The following is an 11153-nucleotide window of genomic DNA, read 5'->3' as shown; positions in this document are numbered from 1 at the left end:
TTGTGCAGATTGAGGTGCGGTATTATTCTCTTCTGACATCACAAGGGGAATCAAATTTCAATTACCTATTTTTCACATGGTTGCTTGGTTTACCAAAACTAAGTTACTGGATTGATCTTTTTCACATTTCAAGGTTGATAGAAGCACTGGGGACCCAATTTTAGCAGTTAAACATGGAAAAATCAGATTTTCATTATATTTCTTTCATTGTTGAATTTAAAATCTCTCTTTTCATTTCACTGTAAACTAAACTAAAGTCAACCATAAACTATCCTTGTGGTTTAACAAAAATAAATTTGTAATCAACTAATTACCATTATCCATTACTAGGTAATGTACAGATATAGTCATCTTCAAGTAAAACCATCATAAAAGGACCAGTAATGTGTGTACTGGACACCAACTCTTGGGGGTTCCCTTTTGTCTATTTCTTTATTGGTTTTGGGCAAGTAAACTAGACATAATAGGAAACATAATAGGAAGTCAGAGATGTAACTATTTGTTTTGGCATGGGCTCTGCTGCATTCGTTTAAGTCTTTTCCATGTCAAATTCCTATTCTTTCCCTTTAGATTTCCCACAGTATCTCAGTAAATAAAACAGTAACAAACTTGATATTTTCGATTAAATAATAATAATTTTGTAAACACATACTGTTTAACAAATAATTTATTAAAACCTACTTTTATACTAAAGTATAGTAAAGATGCAAAAAACTGCTAAATGCATGAATGTACATGTTCATTTTAATGTTCAAACAGGATATTTATTACAATTGTACATATTTAAAGGCTTCCATAATAAAGAGGAACAAGATTATAAAAATAATACTGTGATGACGGTGACCTCTCCTGGTAAACTGGTGACTTTGCAAGTCTGATTATCTGATTTGACTAATTGGAAAAAATATTTGGAAAAAAGAAAAATGTTATTTGTGTGCATCTTATTAAAAATATTGCATTTCATGTATTTATGTGGTTCACAGAGGAATAGCAATCAAAAGCCATACAATATAGTGTAATTAAGTCAAAAGAATAAAATACTATGTAACTGGTTATGCACTTTATTTTCCAATTTTTTTTACAACTTTATTAAAAAATAAATCTCTTTGTGCTCACTCTTTAGAAAAATGGTTCTAAATAGTACCAAATAAGGGTTCTTTAGCTTGTAACAGCAACACCCTTTATAGTGCTATATAGAACCCTTTTTTAGATGGTTCAATATAGAACCTTGCATTGAAGTGGTGCTATAAAGAACCTTTCAGCAGACATGAGGGTTATTTTTGTTATTTATCCACTTTTTATTTTTAGCCCCTTTTAAAAGGTTTAAAAACAGAATTGTAAGACATATCAGAAAAATACTTTTATTTTCACCTTTTCATTACATGACGTGTCATACAATTATAAATATGTGTATTAAAATCACATTGTTGAGTTAAAAATATACATCAAAATAAATATATGAATTATTATGCAAATTGATCAAATCTCTACTCAAATTAGATATGGATGTGTGGTGTTCGGGTCTGTGGGACCCGTTTTTAATGTTTACTAAAAGAAAAATTATGCAATTAATTGTTGTTTCAACCTCAGATTCATTGGCCTTGGCTCATTTTCTATAAAGAACATAAAAATAAACAACTTTATAATGACTGTACACTGTACACCCCCCTACACATTTATATTACATATGTGGTGTTCGGGTCCACTGGACCTGGAGGTAATAAGAGAGTGAAAATTGAATGTGCCATGTAACTTCACTTTGTTTTTCTCTTATCTGGGACTCCTGTGAGTGCATGAGTGTGTTTGTATATATTCATGTACATATGTGATGGATGCATGTCAGAGTTTTGTCCTTCTGCACTTGCTGTAACAGCGCAAAGATACAACATGTTATATATCAAGCATGAACACTTATCTGCCCCCACTGTCCCAAACACTTTACCTTTTGTCTAACAGGAACCATTATACATTTTACCATTATATCCCTTACAAAAAATAACCATGGTTGTATTGTAGTAAAAGTGTAGTAATCATGGTAAACTGGTGTATTGATTACTATTTGTAAAACCATGAGTTACCCTAAAACCTATGGTGTGTGTGTTTGTGTGTGTATGAGTGTGTGTGAGAGAGTGAGAAATAGAGAAAGTAAAATTTCATATCCAAGCATTTTCATCATTTTAGGTTGTAGCCAAAAGCAACACATTGTACTGCAGTGTGTGTGGACATAAGATGGACAGGAAGACACAGTATATATATATGTCTATAAAATGCAAGAAATGCATATGCAACACAGCTACACAGTAAAAATCTGCTTCTTATGTGTTGTGTAGGCTGACATAAACAGGTTATGTGTTCAGTGTAGATAATGTGTTATAATACTGCATTTGTTCAGATGGGGCTTGTGCTGTGTAGACGGACACAAATGTGTACAATTTCAAACTAAACTATTCAAAGAATTAAACATCAAAGTGATGAAAAACTTATTTGAGATGAAAAAGTGATGAAAATACTTATTTTAGATAAACATCTGGGGGAGAATAGAATTTTCTTCTCTTATTTCATATTATCACAAAACCGAATAGCACTTTAATCTATATATAGTCCTCTACCAGTGGTAAATGACAAATATTAACCATAAATTCTGTCAATATTACTTGCAATGAGGCTAAAGTAATCATCTGTAAACAGTTATACATAAATTTGTATGACTGCATTGGTTTAAGATACAAATAATACAGTGGGTCCACTAGACCCACAAACATTGTCTAAGTAACAGAAATACGAACACCACACAACACTGTAAAAAATTTCCCTGTAAAAAAACGGTATTATGCTGGAAGCTGTGGTTGCCAGCATTGCACTGTTAATTTACAGTGGGATACTGTTATTAGAAAAAACAGCATGATACTGTTTTGTTACCTACAGCAGTCAACTTTTATTTTAACAGCATGGTACTGTTTTTGTTATCTACAGAATACAGCTGTTATTTAATAGAATGATACTGTTTTTGTTATCTACAGCATAAAACTGTTATTTAGCATCATATACCTGTTAATTTACAGTACATATTAGGCACACCTCCATTATTTTAACATTTAAATGCTATTATACCCTGCATTTTATATTTGTCAAAGTGGATAACATAAAACAAAAAAGTCCAGGTTATGATTTTTTTTATTCTTTATTCTATTCAACACCAGATTGACTGTTATGCTATGTTTGTTATGCCATAAAACAGGCAGAAATACAAGCAGATATATTTTAATATTCAGTGCATAAACTGTGGTGCAATTAAAAGGCACCAATAACATACTATAATACAAAAATGACACAAAAAAATCAAACAAACAAAGAACAATATTGAGATGCCTTATCTTTACTTAAAATACAAATGTAGTTTAAAATTTTGATTTTAAAAAAGCACAAACGTTTCACAACTGTAAAAACACCACATTTTTAAAAGAATTCAATAAAACATTAATTTGCTAATTCTTTAACAGACACCAGCCCAATTTTAAATACGAAAACATGGTCTATAATATACAAACCAGTATTAAAAACACCACCCCACCAGTGGTGGCTGAAATGGAGTGTAATGTGAACCTATATGGATCACACATCCTGTCAAAATACGTGCCTGCTGCAAACGCTTTGAATATGATAAAGAATAAAAAAGACATGATACTCGCAAGACACTCATTTAACACTAAACTTTGATTACACATGAGATTATTTTGAAATGACGAGCCACACACATGACAATGTTTTGGCTAGATTTGCATTCGTGCCTCCTCAGAGAAGTCACCTGCCATCACTGCAGCCCACCATATTTAAAAAAAAACTGTATTGGTGGGATGTGTCAGCTACATTTTAAATGAAGTACCACTCAAAGTCCATAAGTCTTTAAAAAAGATTTGATAGTTTGAGACTGACTGTTGATGGTCTTCTTTTGCAGTTTTCCTGTTTTAGAGGTCACTTTTCCCTTTGCAGCCTTGGTTCCCGGTTTGATTTTAATGAAGCGTCTGGAAAATAAAAAGAAAATAGAGAATGATTTAAAACTCTGACTTAGATTATCAAACTTTCATTAAAACTTTACAAAAATGTGTCATTAGTAAACATACGTTAACTATTTTAGTGAACATTAATTTACAGTAAACAATACTTACACAGCGCTTTTGAGTTAATTTAACACTTACTAAGACATTATTAAAAGTTGGATTTGTCACATTAATGAAGTGTGAACTAACGAACACAACAAATTACTTTTTATTAACTATTCTTAACAAAAATTACTACATACTTCTGTGTACTGCTTATTGTAAGTTCATGTTAGCTAATACATTGACTAATGTTAAAGTGATAATTCACCCAAAAATGAAAATTATTTCATAATTTACTCTCATGTGGTTCTAAACCTGTATGAGTTTCTTTATTCTGTTAAATACAAAAGACGATATTTTGATAAATGATGGTAAGCACAAGGTTGGCACTGCCTGTTGACTTGGGTACTGTCATCAGAGTGGTTACCATCATTGATTAAAATATCTCAGTTTGTGTTCAACTAAATAAATAAACTCACATGTTTAGAACCACATGAGGGTAAATGAGGAAAGAATTTTCATTTTTGGGTGAACTATCCCGTTTAACAAATGAGACCTTATTGTGAAGCCTTACCAAAATTGCCTCCTCAAAAGTTACAAATTCAACCTTTAAAGACAGTCAGAAGTTAAAATTGAGTTAAGTTAATGAAATTAATATTTTATGTGGAACCATTCCTTTTAGGTCAACATACTAAGTACCATATTGATGAAAAAATTGAAAAATAACTTGTTACCTTTGAAGGACTTCCAGTGTGGATGCTGCTCTCACTTTTTGCAAGTTGAAGATGTTATACAAAGAAAACAATTCAGCAAGTCCAGTGAGACAGGTTGGCTGAACACCCTTGCAGATTCTTCTGGCTTTCAGGCTGATCATCCATTGTTTAATCCATTGTCCCTGAGTATCACCTGGACCAAATGAATGTACATATTAATGTATAATCCTTAATATCTGTAGAGCTAAGTGTAAAAAAGGCAGTGAGAAGAATATGCAAGCACTGGCAAAGACACAGTGCCATGTCCTTCAAGATAGAAACCTAACCGTATGCTATTTTCAGAGGCCATTGTCATGATACAATTAAATTTATAGTAATCGAGGGCCACTAATGTTTAGGTAAACTGAAAATCACAAATTCATTTAGTGTCCGTGTAAAGTCTGATATTAAATGTTCTCAGTTTGTCACACATTAAACGTGTTTCAAATACAGTGGCCTCCAGAATGAGGCACATAAAGCTTGATGTTCTCCTGATAGTAATAGGCACAGCAAGAAGGTCCCCGATTCGAGCCCTGGCTAGGTCAGGTGGTCTTTCTGTTTGAAGTTTGCATGTTCTCCCTGTGTCAGTGTGGGTTTACTCTGGGTATCCACAGATGCCAAATTGTCTCTACCCCAACAGTGTCTGGATTGACTTGTGTGAATAAAACTTGTATGGAAAAACCGGTTCTCGCCATGAATATAGCCAAAGATGCTGGAATGGCATAAAGAATAAGAAAGAAAGAAAGAAATATAGTAAAAGGTTGTGTCAGCCTGGAGTGTGGGCCTTGTTTAGTGAAAAATGTCAAATTTCATATATTTACCAAACAGGATCAAACAAGGTGTCACAGGTGAGTAACTAGTCTTCTCAAAGTCAGCAGGGGTGGCACACATCTATTAGCAAAGATAACAATTTATGATAATTAACATCTGCAAAAAGACTTGATAATATTTCACAGAGGCAATATACATTTTACTCACAACATGAATGGTTATACAAAATAATACTCTCTCATCTTTTACTCACCTTAATAATATCTGTAATATTTGTTTGTCTATAATGCACGAAAAGGGAATAAGGACAAAAATAGCACCAAAGCACCAAAATAACCCTACATGGAGGATAAAAGTAATTCAGATGAGTCAAGTAGTAATCTTTTGATGCGATTCAATTGGTTTTGCTACAGACAAAACTGTAACACTTTTTAAATATACATCAGTTTCTAACCATAAACATAAATTCAAGTTTGACTGCACTTTCTTGTACTTGATGCATAATGACTTAACAAGTTTGAAATCATGTTTGCAACAGAGACTTCTAGATGCACAGTGAAGGAAATGAGTTACATTTGGTTTTTCACCAAGAATCATTTGGACTGCTTAAGTCTTATCTATTAGGGTGCCTTTGTTTAATTTTTGTGTAATCAGACTATAGTAACGAATTCATATACCCCACCACCTACCTTAACTTACATGAAGCTGGGATACATGTCCATTTTATAAACTTAATGTGTCTTACCACCAATAAAAGCGTGCCACATACAACAGGATGTTTCAACCAGCTAACCAGCATGTAATGAATTTACAAATATCAGATCTTTTTAGTGTTATTTGTAGATATACTGGTAACAAAGGATTTTAAAAGGATTTTAAGACAATACAAAAAACAGGCAAATTTGCAGATAACACAAGCGTATCTTTCACTTGCATAGACAGAATGCACACATTAAAAATGTAAAGACACAAAACCCATAATTGATTTTGATCGTTCCTCATTCATCTTTTACACACATTTTAGTAAAATAAACAGGTTGGATAAAACTTTGGTGAATTCTTACCTGTGATCTGATGTGAGTGTAACTGATGTGATGGTAGAATACCCACTTTGCCTGATTAAAATAGGAAATTAAATCTGATTTATTTTTGAAAAGCTTCACAAAATGCAATATTTAAAAGTAATATGTAATTTAAAAATAGCACAAGCATCGATAAAGTTGCAGACCTACCTCATGCTGCAGACAATCCAAAATGGCGTGCACAACGAAAAATATGCTATAATACTGTTAAATAACAGTAACATTCTGTTGTTGCTCGACAACAGACCTGAAGTGAGCGAGTCTACCCACAATGCACTGTAAAAAACAGCAACTTACTGTTATTACACGAAAACAGCATTTTGCTGTTGAATTTCCATGTAAATTTACAGAAATTTTTTACAGTGAAGGGTTAAATAACTGCTTCAATATTAAATTAATTTATAATAATATTTGGGAAAGACAATCATTCTAAATAGACAACTATTACATAAAATCATTAAAATCGCTACATATGCCACATCAAAACATGCAAAAGATATATTACATATTAATACATTACATTCAGATGTTTAGGGGAGACCGGGGCTGGTTGTCTCACGGGTTGGTTGTCACACTGCTTATTCCAGAAATACTACATGGCACTGTGGTACAATTTTGTTTTCAATTTGTTAGCCTTTAATAGCTTACTCATTTGCACTGGAAATTTTGCTGAGCAGACAGAAAACATTGAGGTTTGGAGACAATTTTTAATTTTTATGGGTCAGAGTAAATTTTCATGTTGGTGTTGTTTTTGTATTCAGATCTTGTAGGATATTAATCATTCAAAAACAAAACACTCATTAAAAAGCTAAAAGTAGTAGCTTTATTTTGAGTCATCTTTTAGCTATCAAGTTAAAGCCGTGTGGCAGCTAGCTTAGCATGTTTGTCAAGAAGTCAGGTGGGGATGGTTGTCACATAGCTTGCGGGGTTGGTTGTCACATAAGAATATTGGACATGTAGACCTTTTAAGACTGTTCGTCTGTTTGTTTGTTTTTGTTTGCTGTTAAAATAAAATAAATAAAGCATTAAATAAAGAGGTTTTAACACTAAAAATTATTTCTTTTTATTTCTCAACACAGTAGACAATAGGCTTTATGCCCAGCTGCACTACCTGAACTTCAGCCAGCTTCTTGTTTCCTTTCTGCCATTATTGGACAAACTGATTAATCCAGGTGTGCCTGACCTCAGTAGTCACAACAACAATAATCAGACACACCTGGATTAATCAGTTTGTCCAATAATGGCAGACAGGAAACAAGGAGCTGGCTGAAGTTCATAGTGCAGCTGGGCATAAAGCCTATTCAAGTAACTGATCACCCACTTTAATCCCATTGTTTAAACATAAGGGGCATTAATAACAACTATCATAGCGGTGGATTCATATTAAAACTTATTTGCAGTTCCTAGCTTAAAAAAATAAAAAGTTACACATTATCTTTTCAGATCCCAATTTATCATTGAAATCCTATATAACCTCTATAGGGACAACCAACCCCATACCCTGTGACAACCAACCCCGTGATGGGGTTGGTTGTCACATTGTGTCAGAGTGTCTTTGATGGTTAATTACTTCCTGTTACAATACAATCGAAAAGTAAAAAGTATACACATTTAAAGCCAAGACTCCAAAGTTTCATTTCATGTAGGAATTACAAAATTTCATGTAGGATTTTTTGAAGATGAGAAATTCATGCATGAGTAAAAATTGTGACAACCAACCCCGGTCTCCCCTACATTTTAGCACAAACAGATAGACAGCAAAGAATACAAATAAATGGGATGTTAAAAATACATTACTACACTGTATAAAATTTCCGTAAATTTACGGCCTGATTTTAGGGTACTGAACTGGTTTATAAAATTACAGTTTCTTGCCGTAAATGGTTGCATGAGTGGTGGGCGTGGGGGGAGGAACTGCACGGAAATTACTGAGTGGTATGCATTTTCTGTCTGGACTTGTATTATAAAGACTGAATACTTTTCAAACGTACTTTTCAGTAGATGGCCAAGTACTGTTCCAATTCAAAGTTGACATCTAGCAAAGAACATTTAAAATCCTAGATGTGTTCCTACATCATACCTTTAATCGAGGACCCTTATGAAAATTAACCATGTTGTCTTGCTTTTTTGATTACCATTGGCAAAACATGGTTTTACTACAGTAAACGTCTGTTTTGGACTGCATATAACCATAAATAATGTCCATAAAAGGGTCTGTTCATTCAATAATCCGGGCAAAATCTGCATGAATGTATACGCAGAAATAATATTGAGGAAACTGCACAATTATGAAACCTTTAGTTAAAGTTGATTCATATTTCTGTTTTTATTAAATAAATATTCTATGTTAAATTGGCTCTAAACAGGCAATTTCGGTCCCGGACGCAGCACTGGAAGAAGCACTTTACTTTCATCTTTATTTACTTTTATTATGTTATTATTTCTAATTAAAAAACAAAAACATGTCAATTAATTATCATATTCAATTCACGATTCAGACGCTCTTAACACACCACGCACCAAAGGAAAATCTAATGTAATCAGTTCGACCACAAAGATGATCAGGACTTTACCTAAGATTTTTACCTACCTATGGGGAAAATCGACCCAAATTCAGCCCAATAACATTTTGGTGTGTTTGGCTTTAGTTTAGATTTGTTAAGAAATAAAGAGAGCTGTAATGGATACCATACCACTTATTGTCCAGCTGCATGTTTTGAGATGTGCCCTTCTGCACAGCCTGCCACTCCTCAAGTGCCTCATCATTGATGCTAAAACAAAAACAATTATAAAATGCAATGATTACAATGAATTTAATAAAATTCTGCCCCATTGAAATAAAAAGGACACTTATTTTGTTTACTGTATGATTGGTTGCTTGGTAATAGACCTGAGAGTTGATAGCCGAACATGATAGAGCGATCTAAGATCTAGAGATTTGGTGAGATGAGGTGAGAATCCTAAATCAACTTTATTAGCTTCTGTAATATGAATTTGTTGCAAAATATAAAAATTTAACATATCATATCTTAAGTTTAGACCTAAGATAGAACGTTTCTGCAACACACACACACACACACACACACACACACACACACACACACACACACACACACACACACACACACACACACACACACACACATACACACATACACACAACAACAACAACAGCCCTGGACCACAAAACCAGTCATAAGGTACATTTCTTAAATTGAGATTTACATATCACCTGAAAGTTGAAAAATAGGCTTTCCGTTGATGTATGGTTTTTGTTAGGAAATATCAAAATATTGGGCCAAAATACAACTATTTTAAAATCTGGACACTGAGGGAGGCCAAAAAAAACTTGAAAGTTGTCCAAATGAAGTCCTTAGCAACTTCACTCACTTATAAAAATAAAGTTTTAATATATGTACGGTATGAAATTTACAAATATCTTCATAAAACATGATCTTTACTTAATATCTTAAGTATTTTGAGTAAGAAAAATCAATAATTTTGACTCATACAATGTATTGTTGGCTATTGCTTTAAATATACCTGTGCGACTTATGACTGTATTTGTGGTCCAGGGTAACATTTGTTATTGACAACTGCGGTCAGGAAAAATTAGACAAGACAAAGTGCAGATCTACTTACATGAGTTGGTCATCTGACAACATTCCATCAACTGTTTTTACTATCTGTAAAACAAATTGAACTCACAGAAGAAGTTAAAGACAAAAATATGACAATTTCACCATATGTCACGATCCTGCCTCTATCATTCATGCTTTTCTAGTCGTTTGTCAGGATCGTGACAACGTTACTTGTTTTGTGTGGAAGCACATGTCATTGTTTGCTTTGGTGTTAATTGGGTTAATTATCTTGCTATTGTTATATGCCCCACACCTGCTGCCCCCTTGATAAGCTTGTGTTTGCTGTCCTGTGCTGATTTGTTTGTATGTTTCCTGTATGAAGTCTATTAAGTCTAGTTATTTAAAGTTTAGTTTACTGTTACATTAATAGTTCAGTTTAGGCTAGTATGTTTAGGATGGCATGTGGCCCTGTCCCAACTAAGCATACGCTCCTGAGTCCTTTCTTTGGGCTCGGGCGGTAGGGTAGGACACCCTGGAAGTCCAAGACTTTCAGAAGTCCAAGAAATTCAGAAGTCCAAGACATTCAGAAGTCCAAGACCAAGTCCAAGACTTGTGAAGTCCAAGTGGTCAGAGACCCTGGAAATCAAAAACTTTCAGGATGGCAGGCAGCCCTGTACCGCCAAAGACTTATTGTCAAGCTTGGACGGTAGGGACGGAGAGCTTGGCCGAGAGGGTCAGACACCCTGGAAGTCCAAGACATCCAGGACAGCAGGTGGCCCTGTCCCGCTTGCGTGAATTCTCTGGACACCTCTCGTCAAGCTTGGCTGGTAGGGTCAGACACCCTGGCAATCAAAAACTTTCAGGATG

At 33.9% G+C, this 11153-nt stretch overlaps 1 long non-coding RNA gene across 4 annotated transcripts; it reads right to left on the bottom strand.

Moving 5' to 3' along the window:
- Window positions 1–3124: 3124 nt before the first annotated feature.
- Window positions 3125–7076, bottom strand: LOC141353166 (uncharacterized). Of its 4 annotated transcripts, none has more exons than XR_012360193.1 (4): window positions 5877–7076; window positions 5674–5743; window positions 4835–5006; window positions 3125–4022 (listed from the first exon to the last, which is right to left on the bottom strand). It is a non-coding gene; the product is annotated as an uncharacterized lncRNA (long non-coding RNA). The 4 variants fall into 4 exon arrangements; XR_012360195.1 differs by having other exon boundaries at window positions 3127–4022; window positions 4835–5564; XR_012360192.1 differs by having other exon boundaries at window positions 3126–4022; window positions 5674–7076.
- Window positions 7077–11153: the final 4077 nt, after the last annotated feature.

This window comes from Misgurnus anguillicaudatus, chromosome 21, assembly GCF_027580225.2.
Source record: "Misgurnus anguillicaudatus chromosome 21, ASM2758022v2, whole genome shotgun sequence".
NCBI lineage: Eukaryota > Metazoa > Chordata > Actinopteri > Cypriniformes > Cobitidae > Misgurnus > Misgurnus anguillicaudatus.
The sequence above is the reverse complement of the archived record's forward strand: the minus strand, read 5'-3'. Positions and strand labels throughout refer to the sequence as shown.